At 34.2% G+C, this 25245-nt stretch overlaps 1 protein-coding gene across 1 annotated transcript in view; it reads left to right on the forward strand.

Annotated features, from left to right (window-relative positions):
- Positions 1-25245, forward strand: part of MAGEC3 (MAGE family member C3) — a 61045-nt gene that overhangs the window by 4954 nt on the left and 30846 nt on the right.

The raw sequence follows: 25245 nt of genomic DNA on the forward strand, positions 1-25245 counted from the left end.
TTTTGAGAATAATCTATGTTCTTGAAATTTATTGCTCCTGCATTTGCAGAGGCATAGAGAAATGTGGCAAATTATTCATAAAAAGCTTTATCATGTAAATGAATGATGGCAAGTCTCTGGTTCACAAGATGATTAGAGTAACAGAAAACACACAAATTCCAGCTTTATCCATACACCAGTTTTCAAGGCTATGTAGTTAGAAAAATATGATTGGAGGGTTGATCTGAGTTTAATGTATGAATTCACAGCCCCTGCAGGCTGTCCCTTACTCTACAGGAGTGAGGCCATCAACCTGCAATGTAGAAGCTACTAGGCCGGAGTACTTTTGTCTCTGCACACAAGAATGACTTGCTATCCCCTAATTTAGACAACCCATATACTTCCTTATTAGTGACTAGCTACATATTTTTGTATTGTTTCTGATTTGAATAAGTATATTGTGCATACATTGTCCAGTTATAGCAACCTTGACCTGGAGAGAAAGCTCATCTTCTCTAAAGAATACCTGTGAGGGAAAAATGAACTTCCTTCAAAATATATATCACCCCATGAACAGAATGCTCCTCAAGCAGACATACAACTCCAGAAGAAAAATCAGACATTCTCTTAAGAAATCAAATGGCTTGAGAGCAAAAACTTTGATACCATTTAGATGACTGCCAGTATACTCCCTCCCCAGATAATCAAATGCAGATCTCTCTGATTAGTAAGCCTTGCCCACATACAAAGAGTGCCCCCATCAGGTTTTTGATGTTAGTTTGTTTTCATCTTAAATACATATTCAAAAGAGTATATACAAGTACAATGTAAACAAGCAGACAGACAGCTTCAGAAGTCTTAAGAAATATAATATTACCATTACATTAAAAAGCTTTCTATGTGCTCTCTTCAAGCATATCCCTTATCCAGGGATTGCCACCACGTTGAACTTTGCAGTACTCATTCCCTTGCTCTTCTCTCTGGAGTGTATGATGTTAATATCTCTCAACAATATATTTTACAGTTGTCCCTGATTTTGAAGCTTGTACATACCATGTCATACTGTATAAGTTATTCTGACTCTTTCCCATCTGATATCATGTTTTTGAAATTCAATCCTGTGGATATATGCAATTATAGTCGATTTAGTTTTGCTGATGTACAGCATAGAATTTTATGAATACACTAAAATCTATGTATTAATATTCTTCCAGTGGGCATTTACATTGCTTAGTGGCAAATTTTCAAACTTTCTATTGTCTGAATATGTCATCATTTCACCCTCACATTTGAAAAATATTTAAATTTGGTATATGAGTCTAGCTTGGTAGGCTTAATCCTTTCTTATTCCCTTGTTAAAAAGTCAGCTCTCAGTGTAATTGCAATATGTGAATTATCTTTTCTCTCTGAATTATTTTAATATCTTCTGTGTGCCTTTGGTATTCTGCTGTTTCACTGTTATGTGTTTAGGTGTGCATTTATTTTCATTTATTTCACTTAAAATGTGTTGGTCTTTCTGTATTTGAAGTTTAATGTCTTCAAAAATTGTGAGAAAACATTAATTATTATCTCTTTGACTATTTCCTTGACTCCTATTTTCTACTGTCTGTTGAGATTTTAATTACATATATATGAGGCCTTCACTCAATACACCACGTCTTCTAATTTATTTTTTATATTTTAATCTCTGTTTTTATTAGGCAGTATTCTAGATAATTTCTTCAATATTTTCCTTTCCAATTTAAAATATCTGTATAGTATTTGCATTAACTAGACATTTTTATCTAGAAGTAATAAAAACCAATGCCAACATTACCAAGCATATGACTCAGTCTTCTAGGAAAGTTTTGGAAATACCCTCTAGTATAATTGAACATTTTTTTCTCATTAGCTCACAAGACATTTTATTTCTCAAAAGTAATTGGTAATTTTTTTAAAGTGCTAACATTTTCAGCCATTCTAGGACATAGTATATGTTTACTGATACAATATTTTCTTCATTGATATTTCCTTTGCTGGTTCTTCTGCATCAGCATTTTGAGTAATATAAAAAGGTAGTCTGAGGCACTTTTTCATACTGGTTTAATTTAGATATGAATAATGTAAAGCGATGAATTGTAGGAAATCTCAAAAATAATTTCCCAAGTTTTGCAGTTAGTGCCAAGGACATTTTGCAAATGTACTTATAATTTCATATAGATACAAATAAAGAACTAAATTAAAAGAGAGCTAAAAGCTTATTTTCTTTGGAGTGCAAAACTTGCATACAGATTTTGGTTGTGTACAACTCTGTTTGTAGTGATAAATGAGAGTAGTCTTTATGATGGTAGAAAAAAATTTCCACACATAAAAGCAAAACCTTTCATAAGGCTTTGGTAAGAAATATATGATAAATTATCTTTAAAGTCTTATATGCCAATATTAAGCTTTAAGTTTTGCAGAATAAAAGTCATAAATATCATCATTTCAGCTCCAGTCATATTTTTAATGAACATATTTATATAGTGACAAAACAGAAGTTATGCTTGAGATGTAAATGTATTAAGTGAATATATCTCTACTGACATTCAACTTCTATGAGCTAGCTAACCTTTAAATACTAACAAATTCGCCAGTAGACACCTGACTCCCATTTATTTAATGTTTTATTATAGTTGTTATGTTGTATGTTATTATTTTTGAGAAACTAATGGAATTAGTTACTATGCAAGAGTTACTTATTTTGTTGTGGTTGTATTAAGCTCTTATAGGGAAAGAAAAAGCTCTGTAAAGTAGAATTGTTTAGTTGAAAAAGGATTTATGGTCAACTCTGTTTATGACCAAATCCTGGCACTTGCTTTCATTAGCTGTATGGCTAGGAATCTTTTCTGCACTTAAGTGCCCTCATTTATAAAGTGGATATTATAATACATATGTCATCGAAGTATAATGAGAGTAAGTTAAATAATGAATTTTAAACATCTAAAACAGTGTCTGATATCATACATTGAAAATGTACTATGTTTCAATTGTGATACCAGATGCTAAGATACAGAGAGGACAGACAGCTCCTAGCACATAATAGGTAAGTTCGTTTCCACCTATTTAGTGGTTCTTGGTCTTTATTCCATTTCAGATTCAGATCTGTACTGCTTACTCAATAGCCAGTTCCCAGGTGTTTTTAAATTCTTGTTGCTTCCTCACCAGTGTTTTTTGTTTGTTTGTTTTTTGTATTTTTTATAAATGTGTTCCAGTTACTTTCCACTCCTTTTCCAACTGATGGGATAATGTACTTATACATTCAGAAATCTACAGTTGCTTTCTCTTACGATGATTACACATGTAAACTTGCTGATCTAAGAGGGGGAGTGGGTGATGAGGTTTAACAACAGGTGAGTTGCTACAATATACAAATCTCTATGATTGGCAGTTTACTGTGAGTACTGAGACTCCCGCCTTTTTTAATAGTCTTGCCTCCTTAAGGGATCCTAACAGTAGAATGAGATGAAAATATTTAATAGTATAGACAAAGAAGCTACCTATGTTCTCAGAAGGCTTGTAATTCTCTCTTAACTCACAAACTCATTTTAATTATTTATTGTGCCTTCTCTTTCTCAATTTCCCCCAAGATGGTAACAAAACTAATTACATCTCATCATTTACTTTTGCAGTATATTAATTCTACTCTGGTTCAACAATATCTCAACAACACAAAGATGAGCGTATTACCTAGAAGAGTAAGAATGTAACTCTGTGCACCCAAGTTTTTGCACTGACTTTATATATAATTTGAAAGTTGTTGTCATTTAATGAGCTCCATTGTTAAATTATGATAAACTACTATTGTTGCTAACTTTAGTTCTTCTGGAATAGGTCATATCACTCTCATTTTATGGAAAGCTGTAGTTTACTTCCACTGGAAAAATTCTTGAGTCTCATTTTTCTCATTCATAAGATAATGGTAATGGTACCTGATTCATTGGGCTTATAGAATTAAGTACAAGAAATTAAAGCAATTACCCTAGTGCATTATTTACTATACACTAAATAGATGGTAATTTCACATGAATGAGAATATCTGAATAAAATCCCATTTACGTAAATTATGTATTAGATGAACTTTAGAATCATAGAATTTAGAAATGGGGCAGTATGTTGGGAATTCTGTACTCTAGTGATTTCCAACTGTGTTGTAGGACACATTGAATTTATGAGGCTCTTGCATGAGAGGAGAACAAGCACTTGCTACCCTCTTTCACGTTATTCAACCAAAAGAGTTGTAGATTTCATTCACATCATAATTTCATTACCTTATAGAGCACTTATTGGGCAGATTTGCCACATTCAATTCATGATACACCACATAATCTGAAACAACTAACCATCCCAACATAGCACCTTCTGAAGATGTTCATAGGTCATTATGGATGGATTTCTTAGTCACTGCCACAGTCCAGTCACAGTTATAGATATCGAATGCTTCAGAGAAGACTGAATATTCCAAAAGAAAGTATGTATAATATTGATAAGTATGTTGCCCAAAACAATGAAATTAAATTAGAAATCAACAAAGAAATAAATTTGTGAAATACACAAGCAATTGGAAATTAAACTACACATTTAAAATAACCCATAGGCTAAAAGATAAATCAGAGATAATTAGAAGAATGTCTTTAGCTGAATAAAAATAAAACCAAATATCAGAATTTATGGGGTCTGGCTGAAGCAGTGTTTAGAGGGAAATTTATAGCCATGATGCTTATTTTAGAAAAGAAGAAAGATCTTAAGTAAATTAATCTCAACTTCTACCTTAAGAAATAGAAAAAGAAGAGCAAATTAAATCCAAAGCATACAGATAAAGTAAATATAAAGATTAAAGCAGAAATTAATAAAAGAAAAAACAGTAAATACAGAAAATCAATGAAGCAAAATGTTGATTCTTCGAAAATGAAAACAAAGTTGGTAGCCTTGTAGCTAGACTGAACAAGAAATTAGGAGAGAGGATATTGCATAGTCAGGATTATCCAGAGAAACAGGACCACCAACAGGATATGCATGTGTGTATGCATATGTATACATATGTGTGTGTAGTATGTATGTATAAATATATATACACACATCTATATGCATACATATGTATACACATATGTATCTACAGGGGCAGCTGTATAGAGAGATATTTATTTTAATGAATGGTTCACTTATTATTCTCAGAACTGGAATAAGACAAGGATACCCACTCTCACAACTCCTATTCAACATATTACTGAAAGTCTTAGCCAGAACAGACATTGATTTTGGCGAATAATTTATGGCTAAGTCCCCAAAAGCAACGCCAATCAGAAAGGAGAAAAAAAAAATGAAAGATGTGCAAATAGAAAAATAAGAAGTCAACCTATCTATCTTCACTGACAATATGATTCTATAAACAGGAAACCCTGAAGACTCCACCAAAAAGCTCCTAGAACTAATAAACGACTTTAGTAAAGTTTCAGGATACAAAATCAATGTACAAAAATTAGTAGCATTTCTATACAAAAATAACATCCAGGCTGAGAGTCAAATGAAGAACACCATTTCATTTAAAATGGCCAAAAGAAAGTGAAATACCTAGAAATATATCTAAGCAAGTAGGTGAAAGATCTCTACAAGGAGAACTACAAAGCATAGAGAAATGAAATCAGTGACAACACAAATAAATGAAAAAAAACATTATTTATGGATTGAAATAATTAATATTGTTAAGATGGCCATACTGCCCAAAGTAATTTACAGATTCAATGCTATCCCTATCAAACTGCCAATGTCATTTTTTACAGAAGTAGAAGAAACTGTTCTAAAATTCATATCTAATCCAAAAAGAGCCCGAATAGCCAAAGCAATACTAAACAAAGGACAAATACCTGAGTTGATGTATACCCCATTTACTTTGATGTGATTATTATGCATTGCATGTCTGTATCAAAATATCTCATGTACCTCATAAATGTATACACCTACTATGTACCCACAAAGATTAAAATAAATACATTTATGGAAAGAACAAAGTCAGAGACCTCACATTACCCAGTATCAAACTATACTGTAAGGCTACAGGAACCAAAAAAGCATGGCACTGGTATAAAAACAGACACACAGACCAATGTGTCTTTTACAGAAGAGAAAACTCAGAAATAAAGTCACACACCTCCAATCATCTGATATTTGATGAGGCCAACAAAAACAAGCATGGGGAAAGGACTGCTTGTTCAATAAATACTGCTGGGATACCTGGCTAGCCATATGCAGAAGAAGAATGAAACTGAACCACTACCATTTACTAAATATATAGAAATTTACTCAAGATGAATTAAAAATTTAAATGGAAGACCTCATACTATAAAAATCCTAAAAGAAAACCTAGGAAACACACTTTTTGACATTGACTTTGGCAAATAATTTATGGCTAAGTCCCCAAAAGCAACGCCAATGAAACAAAAAATTGACAAGTGGGAACTAATTAAACTAAAGAGCCAAACAGAGTAAACAGCTTACAGAATGGGACAAGATATTTGTAAATTATGCGTCTAACAAAGGTCTAATATCTAGAATCTTTAAGGAACTTAATAAGCAAAAATCAAATAACCCTATTAAAATGAGTAAAGGACATAAACAGACACTTCTCAAAAGGAGACATGAAAGTGGCCAACAAACTTGAAAAATTGCTCAGCATCAAAAATGATCAGAGAAATACAAATCAAAACCACAATGAGATACCATCTCACACCAGTCAGAATGGCTACTCTTAAAAGGTCAAAAAGTAACATATGCTGGCAATGCTGCAGAGAAAAAGGAATGCTTATACACCGTTGTTGGGAATGAAAATTTCTTCAGCCACTGTGGAAAGCAGTTTGGAGATTTGTCAAAGAACTTAAGAGAGGGCAATCCCATTACTGGATATATACCCAAAGGAATATAAATTATTCTACCAAAAAGACACATGCTCTCATATGTTCATCACAGTGCTATTCACAATAGCAAAGACATGCAATCAACCAAAGTGTCGATCAATGGTGGATTGGATTTTTTTAAATGTGGTACATATACATAATGGAATACTATGCAGCTATAAAAATGATACTATCATGTCCTTTATGGCAACATGAATGTAGCTGGAAGCCATTATGCTAAGCGAGTTAATGTAGAAACATAAAATTAAATAACATATGTTCTCACTTACAAGTGGGCGATAAGCGCCATGCGTACATGGACATAAACATAGGAACAACAGAAAGAGCAAGCTACTAGAGCAGGGAGGGAGGAAGGGAGGCATGGATGAGAAAACCACCTATTGGGTACTATGCTCGCTACTTGGGTGATAGGATCCATACCCCAACCTCAGCACTGTGCAATACCTATATAATAAGTCCGCACATGTACCCCCTATATCTAGAATAAAAGTTGAATTTTTTTTAAAAAAGCTTCACTTGAATGTGGAGGTGTAAGTTCAAAATCTGCCAGATAGGCAAATAGGCTGGAGATGCAGGCAAGTGTTACAGTCCAAGTTCAAAGACAATCGTCTGGCAAAGTTCCTTCTTACTCAGAAGAAGTCAATGTTTATTCTATTAAGGCCCTTCCCTGGTTAAATAATACCCACACACATGATGGAGGATAATCTGTTTCACTCAAAGTTCACCAATTTAAGTATTAATCTCTTCCAAAAATCAGTTTCACAAAATATCCAGAATAATGTTTAACCAAATATCTGGGTAGCATGCCCCAGACAAACTGACATATAAAATCAACCATCACAGACAAATTACCAAAGCCAGTGATAAAAAGAAGACATCACTATAGACTTCAAAGAAGATAAAAAGATTGTAAGAGAATACTATGAAAATTTTATGCCCAAAATTAGAACATCTAGATGAAATTGATTAATTCCCTAGAAAGACTCAAAATTGTTGAATCAGACTCAAGAAGAGATAGGAAATCTGCATATAACTACCACAAAAGATAGAATTTCTAATGAAAAAGCCCCACACACAAAGACCAAGCTCAGGTTACTTCAGTAATAAATTTTGCCAAGCTTTTAAAGAAAAATTAATATTAATTCACCACAAGCTCATCCAACAAATAGAAGAGAAGGATTCGTGACTACAAATTGAGACTTGACATACTAACTAAGAAAGAGTTTGTTTTGGTTCCAATCCATGTGATTCTTCAGGTTTTCATTTTATTTCTCCATCACTTCCAATTTAACCATTGTCCCTGTGACAGTTGGTCTGTTGGATATTGGGGGTAGTCTCAGTCTGCCTAGATCATTGAAGCATCTTGTCAACATGGTAGGTAAATTGATAATGAAAATGATTGTCTTTAGAGCTGGAATTCTCACTATGTGCTACACTCCTTGTTTGGCACTTTTAATGTATTATATTGAATATTATTATTTTAAGTACTATTAATTGCACCAGATTGTGAGGGCTGTGTTTCTGTTAATGCCAAGATTGAAAAAGAAGTTTGTCTTATGTGGGCTGTGCTTAATATTTTAAAAAATTAGGCTGATGTTCTTATTAAGATTTTATTTATGTATCATAAAATTTGTTATTAAAAGTATATAGTTCACCAGTTTTGGGTATATTCACAAGATTTTTCAACTGTCACCACTATTTCAAGAACATTTTAATAACCTGAAAGGAACACCTGTTAGCAACCACTCTCCATTTTTTTCTTGTCCCAGACTCTGACAATCACTAATCTATTTTTTAATCCCTATGAATTGCCTATTGTGAACTACCTTAGGACCCTTGTTGACAATGAATTGACCACAAATGTGTAAATTTATTTCTGAATTCTTACGTCTATTCCATTGATCTGTATGTCTATACTTATGTCAGTATCATACAGTTTTAATTACTGCAGCATTGCAGTAAATTTCAAAATCAGAAAGTATGACAATTCCAACTTTGTTCTTTTTTATTAAGATTGTCATGGGTATTCTGGGCCCCTTGCATTTCCATATGAAATTATGATCAGCTTATTCATTTCTGCAAAAATTGACAGTTGGAATTTTGGTAGGGCTTGCATTGTTTCTACAGATCAATGTGAGCAGTATTGCCATCTTAACAATATTAAGTCTTCCACTCCATGAACATAGAATGCCTTTCCACGTATTTAGGTCTTTTTTTTTCAAATCAGTATTATAGTTTTCATTGTATAAGCATTTTACTTATTTAGTTAAATTTAATCCTAAGTATTTATTCTACTGTTGCTACTGTAAATGGAATTGTTATCTTAATTTCATTTTCAATTTTTTTACTAGTTCATAGAAATACAACTGAGTTTTTGTATATTGAGCTTGTATTCTGAAACCTTGCTGAGCTCACTTATTATATCTAATAGTACTTTTGTGTGTATGTGTGGATTCTTTAGGATTTTCTATATAGCAGATGATGCAGTCTGCATTAGAGAGAGTTTTCTTTCTTTCTTTCCAATTTGGACGCCTTTTCCTCCTTTTGCTTGCCTAATTGCACTAGGTTATACTTTCAGCTCTATGTTGAATAGAAATGGTCATTGTCTTGTTTCTGATATTAGGAGAACAGATTTCAGTCTTTCATCTTTGACTATCATGTTGGCTGCAGGGATTTTTTATGCACTCTGTCAAGTTGAGGAAGTTTCTCTCTATTCCTAGTTTGTTGAGTTTTTTGTTTTTTGTTTTTAATCATGAAAAGGTGTGTTAGACTTGGTGAAATTTCTTTCCACATCTATTAAGATGATTGTTCTTTATTCTATTTGTTTGGTGTATTACATCAATTTCTTTTAGAATGTTAAGCCAATCTTGATTTCCTGGGATATATACCATTTGGTCTTGTCATATTATTATTTTTGTATTACTAGATTTTGTTAGTATTTTCTGAGGATTTTTGAATACATAGTCACATGAGATATTGGTCTGTAGTTTTCTTTTCCTATAATTTTTAAAATCTGGTTTAGTATTATAGAATGAGACACGTAGCACTTCATCTGTTTCTACTTTACAAACTATTTTTTTAAAAGATTCATGGTAATTCTGTTTTTAAATCTTTAGTGAAATTCACCAGTGAAGTCACTGGATCTGGGGTTTTCCTTGTGGGATATCTTTAGGACTAAATAAATCTCTTTCTTTATTACAGGTCTATTCAGATTTCCATGTGTTATTTGTAATTCTAAAGGCAACCTTTGTGGTATGTGGCATGCTGACTATATCCTCCTTTTAAAAAGAGGGAAAGAAAGGTTACGTTTCTTGCCCAAGTTTTTGAAGGTAACAAGTGGCAAAGCTAGGTTTCTGGTCAATCTGCCTCCAAGATGCACGTCAGTTTTTGAATCACACACACTTCCACAGACACTGATTAAAATTATATATTCCCTTTGATATAGCATTGGCACAGACTTATATGACACTAAAGCCTTGAGAGAAATCTGGGTGCTTTGAAGTAAATGTCTACTGGAAAACCAAACTCCAGGGAGTATCTTGGTGCAGATTGTGGACATCTTGTTAAAAGATTTAATTTAAGCCATTTTTGTTTATCTCTCCTCCATCTGGAAGTAATATTTTGGTAATGTTTTTATTTGCATGTTATCTAACGATTTATTTTTACTTTATATGGAATGGACAAACTTTGAATTCCTCCTGCTAAAGAAAATTATATTTTTCTGCTAAATTTATTTCTCTTTCTGAGACACTTGTTTTTATAAGGCAGATTTCTGGACTTTGACTATGAAGAATCCAGAGATTAGGTGGCACACAAGAAAAGTGTTACAGAAAAAAAGAGAAAAGTATTTTTTAAAAACCATGCAGGGTAAGGTTTGTGGGTATTTTAAGGTGATGGTTTGAGAGGTAAGAGCTGAGGAAAGGTAAATTGATGAGGAAAAGTGGTTATGATTATTTGAAACCCCTCTTATGTTTCCTGATAAATAGAAGTTCATGATTCTTTTTTTGCCAAATAGACTAAGTGTATTTAGTTACAAGGCCAGTCCATGTTTGAACCATGAGGGTCCCAGCTTATATTAGTATCACACTCTTATCCCACAATAAGGATGTATGTGACTTTGCTTTTGTACATGTGCCAACCTTATATAAAAGGTGATAGTGGACTTGAATCTAGTTTGCATGGAACTAGATTGATTTAATCACTCATTAAGTTGATAGATTATTTTGAGCCAATTTTGTTCGAAGCCCTGCAGTAGATTATGGGTGAGTAAGATAGTCATTATCTCTGTCTTTATGTAATTTATAGAAGGGAGACTGATATTTAGTGGTTATTATATATGATATATATTTAGTGGTTGCACACACACAGATGCTTACAATTTATGGTAAGTCCTATGAAGGGAAAGAAAAAAGGAATTATGGGAGATAAACATACTAGATGCAAGCTAAGTGGATAGGAGTGGTCAAGAAAACTACCTGTGAGGTAGTGATTTCAAGCTAAGACCTGAAATCTGAGTAGGAGTAACTAAGGTGATTGAAATGGTTTGGTTCTGTGTCCCCACCCAAATCTCATCTTGAAGTGTACTCTCATAATTCCCACATGTTGTTGGAGGGACCCGGTGGGAGATAATTGAATCGTGGGGGCGGTTCCCCCCATACTGTTCCCATGGTAATGAATAAGTCTCAGGAGATCTGATGGTTTGATCAGGGGTTTCTGTTTTTTCATTTTCCTCATTCTCTCTTTGGCTGCTGACATCCATGTAAGATGTGACTTGCTCCTCCTTGCCTTCTGCCATGATTGTGAGGCTTCCCCAGCCACGTGGAACTGTAAGTCCAATTAAACCTTATCTTTTGTAAATTGTCCACTCTCGAGTATGTCTTTATCAGCAGCCAGAAAACAGATTAATATGGTGACGAATGTTGCAGTCAAAAGATTCTGCATGTGGACAAGTCCAAAACTGGGAAAGAGTTGGGCTCTTTTGAGTAATTAAAATCACCATGTAAAAATATACAACTGAAGAAGTAGGCAAGGATGAGATCACACAGATAGTGTTAATAACTTTAAAACTATGTTATCTTGCGTTCACATGGGAGTTAGTCATAGGTACATTTGGGAACTAATTTCTTCATCTTTCTCTGACTGGAATTTTCAGACATTCAAGAGCAAAATATAAGTATTTCAGAAGACCAAGTTTAAGAAACATCTAGATTTTGAGAGTACTCACTCTCAGGAGCATATGTACAGATTTGCTAAGTGGTAAGACAGGTAACACTGAAAAATTTACATTGTGTAGTTGGCTGTCCACGAATCCAACAGTGTGCAACTGAGACTAGCTAGACAAGGCTACAGGTCTTTGGCTAGAAGATAGTTGTTTTTTTTTGTTTTGTTTTGTTTTTATTCCTGGATCAGTATATCATCTACTGCAGTGCTCTATGCATTTTCCTCATGCAATTAGACACAGTGTTCTCAGTTTCAAGATATAGAAGGTGAGGCTCATGTAGATGGAGTGGTCTTCTTATGGTTGATGGGAGGGTTGATATAATACCTTATTGTATCAACAATTGTAAGGTATTGTAAAGATACAATACCTTATTGTATCAACAATAAGGTATTGTATGAATACCTTATTAAAGCTTTTATATCTAGAAAATTAAAAGCTCTTGTATCTAGAAAATCCTATTCAATCAATATTTAAAAGCTACTAATCATTTATTCACTAAAACTAATAATGTATTAATAACTAATAGTCATTACCTTATTAATTTTTCCCAAACATTAAATATTCAATCAATTAGAAATACTTGTGAAATGAGACTATACTCAAGAACATCTAGACATTTTCACGCATCTTTCACAGCTATAATATATATATTATGTAACATAACATGTGTAGAAAGAAAAAATGAAAAGCATATTTTATTTTGGCGAAAGTTTAAAAAATCAATACCTAACTGAAAGCTAGCGAAATGCCCAGTTCCTAATATATTCTGTGACTCATAATCTTAAGAAGGTTCCATTTTTAACCACGTGCAGGTTCAAAGCGTAAGTAGCAACATAAAACTTACGCTTTTGCATTTCACGAACCATGTATAAAACAGTTAGCTAAGTTAAAAATAGTTAATTTTAGGTTTTATTGTATCATCTAACATCCATGCATGGGAAAAATAAGGGTTTGGAGTATTATATTTCTTTATATTCTCTTGTTTATGGATTACATATTTTTCAATAAGCATATTTGAAATAGAACTATAGGAGAAATTGAAAGAAACAAAAACAGTGTATCCAAGTTGGCAACTAGAACATCAATGGATGGCTTTTAAACTTCTAAGAAACAGTCTGGAGCAATAACAGTATTGATCAGTATTCATCATAGTACTCAAGAAAAGCTAAAGGTGTCCAGGTTGTGATATAGATAGATATCAGACCTAAGCCTTGATCTAATATTTCTGAGACATGTACCCATTGTCTTGTGAACATGTGGCTGGATGAATCCATCTTTGTTAGTTGGCTTTGGTTTTTCATAACTTAGAAAGTGAAAGACAAGCCTAAGTAATATGCACGCCATGATGCTAGACAATGGAGCACATCCTTGTGAGGGAGTTGCATTGCCTGAAGAGAGGTGACCATGACCACATGTGAGGTGAATTTAGTGCTACATAATTTAGGAGTCCTTCTTAAAACATCTTGAAGTGTTTCTACCAGAGCTTTAAAAAGTTTCTTAATAGAGGAAAATTTGCTGTATTTGCAAAAAAGGATGGACCTTTTCTATACTTTAATTTTGGATCCACTGAGTACTACCAACTGAGAGAGTCGGCGTTTTAAAATATTTAATGATTATTTTTAACTGACACACAATTATACATATTTATTGGGTACAGGGCGATATTTCAATACATGTGTACAATGTGCAATAATCAAATAAAGGTATATATCCAAAAAAACTGTATCAATATGTTGAAAAGATACGTATGTTCATTGCAGCATTATTCACAATAGCCAACATGTGGAATCAACCTAAATGCTCATCAATAGGTGAATAGATAAAGAAAATGTGGTACTGACGCATAATGGAATACTATTCAGCCATAAAAGGAATGAAGTCCTGTTATTCACAGCAACAGGGATGAGCCTGGAGGACATTATGTTAAGTGAAATAAATCAGATACAGAAAGATAAATACTGCATGTTCTCACACATACGTGGAAGGGAGCAGTTTTAAAGGAAAAGTTATACTACAATTTGGCTTTCATTACTGATATGTGTATGCCAGGGAGAGAGAAAACAAGTAATTGCAAATGCAAACACCCTGACCAAGAGAAAACTGCAGTGGATCTTTCCAGCACCCCTGAACATTTTGGATGAGAAGTTTTTGGGAGAATTTCATGAGAGCCATGGACTCACTTGCCAGAAAAATTCATGCTCTAGGGGCAACCATTAGTTTATTCGGTAAAATCTGCATGTAATTTCAGGGGATCATTGACCCTTTTATGTGTTTAAATAAGCCCTTGTCTCCCAAGTTAAGAACTCTTGGACTAAATAATTATCACATTAGAATGTAATTGTGAAAAAAAAAAAAAACAAAAAAACAGGCTTTCAGAACTCAGCATTGATAAGGAAACTGGGCTCCAGAAATAGATCTGCTTACCTATAAGTAGTGGCCCAAATCCACTGATTTTTGCCTACAGATGCAAATTGGTTAGCTAATCAAAGCTGCCTTTTTCCTGTAGACTACCTTTAGAATTATTTCCCAGCTTCCAGGCTAACTGGGTCCCTTCAGTTTTCCACAAACCTCCATATTTTCCACATTTTCACAACAGGTTTCAGTAGCACCCTGTCGTGTTTGGAATATAAACCAAACTCCTTCCATGTCCTAGTCGTGTCTGCTTCTTCTAGTTCTTGTCTGTTTCCCATATCCCCTGCTGTAACTCCCTCCTTCCTGCATGATGCTTTAGTTATAGAAACACTGCACACCTTCTTGAAGATGTCAGGCTTGTTCCTGCCTAAGAACTCTGATCCTTGCTGATCTTAATGCCTGGAATGTTCTTCTCCTAGACTCAAGATGACTCCACCCCACTTTACTCAAGTCTCTGCTCCAATGTTAACTATTCACAGAGCCTTTCCTTGACACCTGAAACAGGCATCACCCTCACTCCATCAATATTTTCCTCACCTTGGTTTTTCTTTATAATACTTATAACACTCTGATAACTATCTGGCTCATTTGCTAATTGTATTGCATTCCAGTATAACATGCAATTCAAAAAAGTGAGAGGTATTAACTGCTGTATTTTGAGCATCTCAAACAGAGTCTATCACATTGGAGGTTCTTAATGTATATATCTTGAAAAAATAAATGTATGATGAATGAATACATCCATAGTAACTACTGTAATGGCCAATATTAATTTACATAAATTAATTTGAGGGAGGATACTAATTTCCCATTTGGAGTGATAGTTACACTTTAAGTTATAAGTATAACTTTATGTACTTATAACTTATACATATAAGTTATTCTGGATATTTCATTGAATTATTACTCAATAGAGAACAAAGAACAATATCATTAAAGTTTGTTGTTACCAGAAAATGTCAGAATGCATGCAGCTTTTGTTGGTAAGATTAAAGAATCGACATTTACAACTCAGATGGATTATCTGATGCTTCTTCAGCAAAGGAAGGGTCAAGGTTGTCTTAGGCTGAAAAATATTAGTTTACGTAATTCCAAATATCAATTGTCTGCTCAACTCCACATGGAATTTAATGATTGCAGGCATAGGGAAGCTCATTTTGTTACACTTCCAATTTAACTGAGGGAATTATCTTATATGGGTGCCTTTCTCGTATAATCAACAATCTCTAAAACCTCATTTCTTACAAGTAATCCATTTTGTTTTATTTTTATGAATTTATTTTATTTACATTATAATTTTACATAAATGCATTATCTGTGCTCATATTCACATATTCATTTTTTAAAATTATCCTTTATGTTGTTTGATTTCCAATTCTCCCAACGTAGTCAGTACCTGCCTGGTAACCCAAATCACTAAATATGTGTGTATGTATTTGTGAGACACACACACACACACACACACACACACCATGGAAGCCCTTGTTAAAAACCTAATACATATTCTTGCATGTTTATTTGTGCCCCCCCACACATGTATAAAACTATATATATAGTGTGTGTATGTGTGTGTGTGTGTGTATGTATATATATATAACAACACACAACTTACATACATTCATTCACAAATAATGAATGTGGCTGGGTTTTTTTGGGGGGTTATTTTTAAAAAATGAAATATTATCCTACACATTTTCCTGCATTTGTAGTTTCTCAGATTAGATTACCTTGTGGAAATTCTTCCAGTCACCTTGTGTAACTCTAATTCGTTATTTTAATATCTACATAATATTCTATAGTACGGTATATCACAAGTCATATGACTACCTCCAAATGAATGACCATTCACTTTGTTTCTTTTTTTTTTCCTTCAAATTAACATCCAAGACATCCTCGGAAATTCTAGAGCGTTTTGTACCTATGAGATAGATTCCTCTGAATTAGTGTGCTAATAAGTGAGGGTTGTATCTTTCTATATTAATAAGTATCATTAGATAGCTTTCCAAAAATATTTTAGTGAATTGTATATCTATTCTATTTTGAAAGTTTCCTTTTGATTTGTATTTCCACCAAGAGCTGACATTACTGATTATTTGTTTGATGAGTGTAAAGTGATATCCATATTGCTTTAACTTGCATATTCCTGACTACTAATGAGTCTGAACATGCTTGCAGACTGTTTAGATTTACTTTTTTGTGAATACCCTATACATATCCTCTCACTACATTTTTATCTATTGAATTGGTTTTTATTAGCATCAGTAGGAGACCTTGGACATTACAGATATTAATCTTTTGTCTGTTATCTGTATTTTAAAAATATATATTCCAAAACACTTCTGATGCTACCAAAATGGCATAGCCCCATTTATCTCATATCCTCCACCTTACAACTTAAAAACCCTGCACAAAACATTTCAAACAAGCATCAAGTGACTCTGAAAGGTGGAATAAAGAAGGTAAACTACAGAGGGATTTGGGACTTAAGGAACAACATGACAGTGAGTTTTGGGGGTTTTCTTATTGCCTCCCCTATATCCCAGATAGGGCACTGCAGACATTTCCAATCCAGAACTGTCAACAAAAAAGACAAAAATCTTCCAAGGAAAACCTATTGCCCAAAGCCAAAAGAGAAGGAACAGCTTGGCCTAATGACAGAAAAGCTTTTTGCGATACGTGTCCTATTCTAGCCAAACATGAAAAGACAAAGGCCAATAACCTCTTCTCCCCTTCCCTCCTACCACTTAGTTTTATTAGGGAGGACTGGGGATATGATCTCACATCCCCTGTGTTGCTGAAGCTGCCAGTATTCAGATTCCCTTGTCAGGGTAATGTTGTCAAGGCTTAGCAGGGAGTTAGCCTTCCTTCTCTACCTGGCAGAAGCAGGCAACAATTTTCCCAATGGATGGTGTAGATGAGCCTAGCAGACAGCTGATCTTCCATCCCCCAGTTGGCAGAGGTGGGATGTGCTCTGATTCCCCTACCAGGGTAGTGTCAGCAGGATCCAAAGGCAAGCCAATCCAGTTCCACCACAGTGAAGACACTAATCTAGACAGTTCAAACAAGTATAGTTGGCACTTTACTTCCCCTTGATTCAAATAAATGGAAAGACAGCTTATGTTTATAAACATAAAACGATATTGTTTATGTGAAATAAAGTTTAATGGTGCCACAAAAATTTAAACATAAAATTGCCATGTGATCCAGTAATTCTACTTCTGAGTATATATCTAAAAGAAGTGAAAATGGCAACCCTAACAGGTATGTGTACACCCACATACATAGCAACATTATTCCCCAAAGCAAAAATGTGGAAACAACCTAAATGTCTGCTGAAAGATGAGTGAATAAACAAAATGTGGTACAGACAACCCACAGAATATTGTTCAGCCTTAAATATGAAGGAAATTCTGACACATGCTACAACATGAATGAACCTGGAAGATATTATGCTAAATTAAATAAACTAATCAAAAAAGGGCAAATACTTTATAATCTCACTTATGTGAGGTATCTAGCATAGACAAATTAAGGCAGACAGAAAGTAGAATGGCAAATGCCAAGTTGTAGGAGTGGTGGTGGGGAATGTGGAGTTGTTTAATGGATAAAGAGTGTCAGTTTGGAATGGCAAAATAGTTCTGGAAATGGATGGTGGTGATGGTTGCATAACAATGTGAATGTACTTAATGCCACGGAACTGTGTACTTAGAAAGCATAACATTTGCAGCAACTTGGATTGAGTTGGAGACCATTTATAATAGTGAAATTGTTATTATATGTATTTCACCATAATTAAAATGTCTTTATTTGTAAAAGTACAAAGATAATTTTGAAACTTTGTATTTAAAGAAGGAATGTATGAATCTGATCTGGCCAGGTGGATTTGATGCCCTGGACAGACATGATGAGCAAAGATGTCTGTTGATTCTGGTATGTCTAAGACAATTCTAGGATGCTAGATACACTGAATTGAAAGGGTATTAAAATTATATCATTAAAATGGAGGTAAAAGATCTTTACAAGAAAAAAGATCTCTACAAAACATGTCGAAAATAATTGTGAAGGACACAAACAAATTGAAAGACATCCCATGCTCATGTACCAGAAGAATTAATATAATTAAAATAACCATACCTTCCAAAGAAATCTACAGATTCAGTGCAATTTCCATCAAAATATCAATGCCATTTTTCACAGAATTAGGAAAAAAATGAAAATTTGTATGGAACCAAAAAAGAGTCACAATAACCAAACCAATCCTCAGCAAAAAGAGAAAAGCTTGAGGCATAACACTACCTGACTTCAAAATATTGTATAAGCTCTGGTAACAGAAACAGCATGGCATTGACATAAAAAGTAGACACGATGGAATGAAATGAAAATCCCAAAAACAAATCAATGTATTTACAACCATCTGATCTTGAAAAAAACCATCAAGAACATACACTGGGGAAAGGGCAGCCTCTTCAATAATGGTGCTGGAATATGTGGATAAACAGATGCAGAAGAATGAAACCGGACTCTTACTTTTTACCATATACAAAAATCAACTTGAGATAAGACAACTCAAGATTTTACTTAAAGGTAAAACTGGAAAGTATAAAACTACTGGAAGGGTATAAGGAAAGCTCTTCAGAACGTTGGTGCAGCCAAAGATTGTATGGCTAAGATTTCAAAAGCAAATGCAACAAAAACAAAAATAGGTAAATGAGACTATATTACACTAAAAAGTTTCTGCGCAGCAAAGGAACCAATAAACAAAGTGAAGAGACAACGTCTTGAAAGGAAGAAAATATTTGTAAATGATTTATCCAACAAGGGACTATATATCAGGAACTCGAACAATGCAACAATTTTTTAAAATCCCATGAAAAAGTAGACAAATGACAAGAATATACATTTTTCCAAAAAAGACATACTAATGGCCAACAAGTATGGGAAAATGCTTAATATGTCTAAGCATCAGGTAAATACAAATCAAAACCACAATGAGATATTATCTTACCATAGGTAGAATGCCTATTATTAAAAGACAGAAAAAAACAGATGCTGGTGAGGATGTGGGAAAAAGGAAACTCTTATACACTGTTGTAAGAATGTGAATCAGTACAAATGCAATGGAAAACAGTATTGATATTTCTCAGAAAACTGAAAAAAGAGCTATCATATGATCCAGCAAATCCACTACTGGCTATTTATCCAAAGGGAAAGAAATCAATATATCAAAGGAATATCTGCATATTCATGTTTATTGAAGCACCATTCACAATAGCAAAGTTATAGATTCTACACAAATGTCCACCAAGGGATGAATGGATAAGGAAAACGTGGTATATATCCACAATGGAATATTATTCGGCCATAAAAAGAAAGAAGTTTTATTTGCAGCAACATGGATGGACCTCCAGGTCTTTATGTTAAATGACGTAAAGCAGGCACAGAAAGACAAATATCACATGTTCGTACTCATATGTGTGAGATAAAGTATTGATGACATGGAGGTAAAAAGTGGAATGATGGATACCAGAGACTAGGGAGTGTGAATGAATGGTTTCAGCAGGGGTTGGGGTGGTGAAGAGAGGTTGGTTAATGGGCACAAACATACAGTTAGGTAGAATTAAGAGTTTCTAATGTTGATTGCAGAGTAGGGTGTTTGTAGTAACAGCAATGTATTATAATTTTCAAAATAGCTAGAAGAGAGAGCAGGAAATGCACCAGCACATAGAAATGATAAAAACTTGGGTGAGAGATATCCCAAATACCCATACTTGTTTATTACACATTCTCTACATGTAACCAAATTTCACATGTACCCCATAAATATGTACATATATTTTTATAGCAAAAAAATTAAAAATGAATTTTAAAAATCTTGAAATTGCAGTATCTGAGTAATGGATATACGGGGTTTCACTACTACTTTATCTATTTTGTTTATTTTAAAATATTATTTATAAAGGTTTTTAAAGTGTGAAAAAAACCTATAGAGTATATCATACCAAATCTATGATATTCTAGAACAAGCAAGACTATAGAGACAATGCAAGGATAAGTTGTTGGAGGTTCGTTGGAAGAAGGAAGAGGGATGACTAGATGGGACACAGGGGCATTTTGGGAGGGTGAAACTATTCTATGTGATACTGTAAGAGTGGATACATGACATTATGTATTTGTCAATATCTACAGAATGTGAAACAAAGAATGAACCCTAGCTAAATTGTAAATTTTAGTTAATAATAATATATTAACATACATTCATCAGTTGCAGCACGTGTACCACATTACAAGATGTAAACAATACGGAAACCTGTGGGGAGGTTAGTGGATATGTGAGAACTCTGTATTTTCTTATCAATTTTTTTGGTAAAACATGATATTCTAAAACATAAAGCCTATTAATATAAAAATATGCAAGCTATTTGAAAATACGCTTCAATAAAAAAGATATACAGATCACAAAAATATATGAAAAGATGCTCAGCATAATTTATCATTGGGGAAGTGCAAATTAAACCACAATAAGACTCTACTACAAACTAATTAGAGTGGCTAAAAAATCCTAAAATATCAGATATAAGAGATAATGTGAAACAAAAGGAACTATTCTCATTTATTGCTGGTTGGAAAAATATAGAGAGAGTTTGTTCGATGAAAGCATTGTATTATCTGATTTATAGATATTCTGAAAAAGGTAAAAAGATACAAAAAACAGATCACCATTACTACAGACTTGGAGGAAGCTGTTGGTTGACTACAAAGGTGAGGCATAGGGGATTCAACCCAAATTGCTGTGCATGTCAATAGTTTATTCCTCCTTGTTGGTCTATAGAATTCCATTGTGTGCATGCACCTCAATTTGTTAGTCCTTTCACTTACAGAAAGACATTTCATATTTTTCAGCTTTTGGAAGTATGAATAGAGCTACTAGAAACATTCACATGTAGGTTTTTGGCCCGGGCATGGTGACTCATGCTTATAATCCCAGTACTCTGGGAAGCTGAAGCAGGAGGATCTCTTGAGCCCAGGAGTTCAAGCCCAGCCTAGGCAACATAGTGAGCCCTCATCTCTACAAAATAAATAAATAAATAAATAAATAAATGAAAAAGATAATAAAAATTAATGTACAGGTTTTTGTGTGAACACAAGGTTTCCAAATTTATTTCACCCAGTAATGGTATTTCTGAGTCATATGGTAAGTGTATGTTTATAATGAGATCATGTTCTTTGCAGGAACATGGATGGAGCTATAGGCGATTATTCTTAGGAAACTAACGCAGGAACAGAAAACAAAATACTGCATGTTCTCGCTTATAAGTAGGAGCTAAATTATGAGAACACATGGATGCACAGAAAGGAGCAACACACACTGAAGCCTATCGGAGGTTGGAGGGTGGGAGCAAGGAGAGGATCAGGAAAAATAACTAATGAGTACTAGGTTTAATACCTGGGTGATGAAATAATCTGTACAGCAAACCACCATGACACAAGTTTACCCATGTAACAAACCTGCACATGTACTCCTGAACTTAAATGTTTTTTTTTTTTTTTTTTTTTTTTTTTTTTTTTTTTTAAAGAAGTCTGGGGGAAATAAAAGAAATTTCCAGATAGTGACTGCACAATTTTACACTTACACAGGAAACACAATAATGTTCAAGATGCTCTTCATCCTTGCTAGCAGTTAGTAATGTCAGTATATTTTTCAGCAGTCCTCAAAAATATAATGCATCTACCTTGATTTTACTTTGTTTTTCTCTAAAATCTAATGCCGTAGGATAATTTTTCACGTGCTTATTTAACATTTGTATGTCAGTTCTAGAAAAGAGTCTATTGATGTATTTTGCCCATTTTAAAAATGTTTTCTAATTTTTGGATTTTTAAAAATTATACTTTAAGTTCTAGGGTACATGTGCACAACATGCAGGTTTGTTACATATTTATACATGTGCCATATTGGTGTGCTGAACCCATTAACTTGTCATTTTCATTAGGTATATCTCCTAATGCTATCTCCCCCCTCTCCTCCCCACAATAGGACCCGGTGTGTGATGTTCCCCTTCCTGTGTCCAAGTGATCTCATTGTTCACTTCCCACCTATGAGTGAGAACATGTGGTATTTTGTTTTCTGTTCTTGTGATAGTTTGCTGAGAATGATGGTTTCCAGCTACCTCCATGTCCCTACAAAGGACACGAACTCATCCTTTTTAATGGCTGCATAGTATTCATGAGCCCTTGAGCATGGTATGTTCTTCCATTTGTTTGTGTCCTCTTTTATTTCACTGAGCAGTGGTTTGTAGTTCTCCTTGAAGAGGTCCTTTACATCCCTTGTAAGTTGGATTCCTAGGTATTTTACTCTCTTTGAAGCTATTGTGATTGGAAGTTCATTCATGATTTGGTTCTCTGTTTGTCTGTTACTGGTGTATATGTGCCACATTTTCTTAATCCAGTCTGTCACTGATGGACATTTGGGTTGATTCTAAGTCTTTGCTATTGTGAATAGTGCCGCAATAAACATACATGTGCATGTGTCTTTATAGCAGCATGACTTATAATCCTTTGGGTATATCCCCAGTAATGGGATGGCTGGGTCAAATGGTATTTCTAGTTCTGGATCCTTGAGGAATCGCCACACTGTTTTCCACAATGGTTGAACTAGTTTACAGTCCCACCAACAAGTGTAAAAGTGTTCCTATTTCTCCACATCCTCTCCAGCACCTGTTGTTTCCCGATTTTTTAATGATTGCCATTCTAACTGGTGTGAGATGGTATCTCATCGTGGTTTTGTTTTGCATTTCTCTGATGGAGAGTGATGATGAGCATTTTTTCATGTGTCTGTTGGCTGCATGAATGTCTTCTTTTGAGAACTGTCTGTTCATATCCTTTGCCTACTTTTTGATGGGGTTGTTTTTTTCTTGTAAATTTGATTGAGTTCTTTGTAGGTTCTGGATATTAGCCCTTTGTCAGATGAGTAGATTGCAAAAGGTTTTTCCCATTCTGTAGGTTGCCTGTTCACTCTGATGATAGTTTCTTTTGCTGTGCAGAAGCTCTTTAGTTTAATTAGATCCCATTTGTCAATTTTGGCTTTTGTTGCTGTTGCTCTTGGTGTTTTAGACATGAAGTCCTTGCCCATGCCTATGTCCTGAATGGTATTACCTGGGTTTTCTTCCAGGGTTTTTATGGTTTTAGGTCTAACATTTAAATCTCTAATCCATCTTGAATTAATTTTAGTATAAGGAGTAAGGAAATGATCCAGTTTCAGCTTTCTACTTATGGCTAGCCAATTTTCCCAGCACCATTTATTAAATAGTGAATCCTTTCCCCATTTCTTGTTTTTGTCAGGTTTGTCAAAGATCAGATGGCTGTAGATGTGTGGTATTATTTCTGAGGACTCTGTTCTGTTCCATTGGTCTATATCTCTGTTTTGGTACCAGTACCATGCTGTTTTGGTTACTGTAGCCTTGTAGTATAGTTTGAAGTCAGGTAGCGTGATGCCTCCAGCTTTGTTTTTTGGCTTAGGATTGTCTTGGCAATGCGGGGTCTTTTTTGCTTCCATATGAACTTTAAAGCAGTTTTTTCCAATTCTGTGAAGAAAGTCATTGGTAGCCTAATGGGGATGACATTGAATCTATAAATTACCTTGGGCAGTATGGCCATTTTCACAATATTGATTCTTCCTACCCTTGAGCATGGTATGTTCTTCCATTTGTTTGTGTCCTCTTTTATTTCACTGAGCAGTGGTTTGTAGTTCTCCTTGAAGAGGTCCTTTACATCCCTTGTAAGTTGGATTCCTAGGTATTTTACTCTCTTTGAAGCTATTGTGATTGGAAGTTCATTCATGATTTGGTTCTCTGTTTGTCTGTTACTGGTGTATAAGAATGCTTGTGATTTTTGCACATTGATTTTGTATCCTGAGACTTTGCTGAAGTTGCTTATCAGCTTAAGGAGATTTTGGGCTGAGACGATGGGGTTTTCTAAATATACAATCATGTCATCTGCAACTGGAGACAATTTGACTTCTTCTTTTCCTAAGTGAATACCCTTTATTTCTTTCTCTTGCCTGATTGCCCTAGCCAGAACTTCCAACACTATGTTGAATAGGAGTGGTGAGAGAGGGCATCTCTGTCTTGTGCCAGTTTTCAAAGGGAATGCTTCCAGTTTTTGCCCATTCAGTATGATATTGGCTGTGGGTTTGTCATAAATCGCTCTTATTATTTTGAGATACGTTCCATCAATACCGAATTTATTGAGAGTTTTTAGCATGAAGAGCTGTTGAATTTTGTCAAAGGCCTTTTCTGCATCTACTGAGATAATCATGTGGTTTTTGTCTTTGGTTCTGTTTATGTGCTGGATTACATTTATTGATTTGCGTATGTTGAACCAGCCTTGCATCCCAGGGATGAAACCCACTTGATCATGGTGGATAAGTTTTTTGATGTGCTGCTGGATTCGGTTTGCCAGTATTTTATTGAGGATTTTTGCATCGATGTTCATCAGGGATATTGGTCTAAAATTCTCTTTTTTTGTTGTGTCTTAATTTTTGGATTTTGAGAGCCCTTTCTGTATTCTAGATACAGGTGCTTTTTGGATACATAACTTGTAAAGATTTTTTCCAACCTGTCATTTGACTTCTGCTCTCAACATTGTCTTTCTCAAAACTAATTTTTAAAATTATTGAGGACGTCTGATATATTGTTTCTTTTTGAATTT

This window comes from Rhinopithecus roxellana, chromosome 7, assembly GCF_007565055.1.
Source record: "Rhinopithecus roxellana isolate Shanxi Qingling chromosome 7, ASM756505v1, whole genome shotgun sequence".
Classification (NCBI taxonomy): Eukaryota; Metazoa; Chordata; class Mammalia; order Primates; family Cercopithecidae; genus Rhinopithecus; species Rhinopithecus roxellana.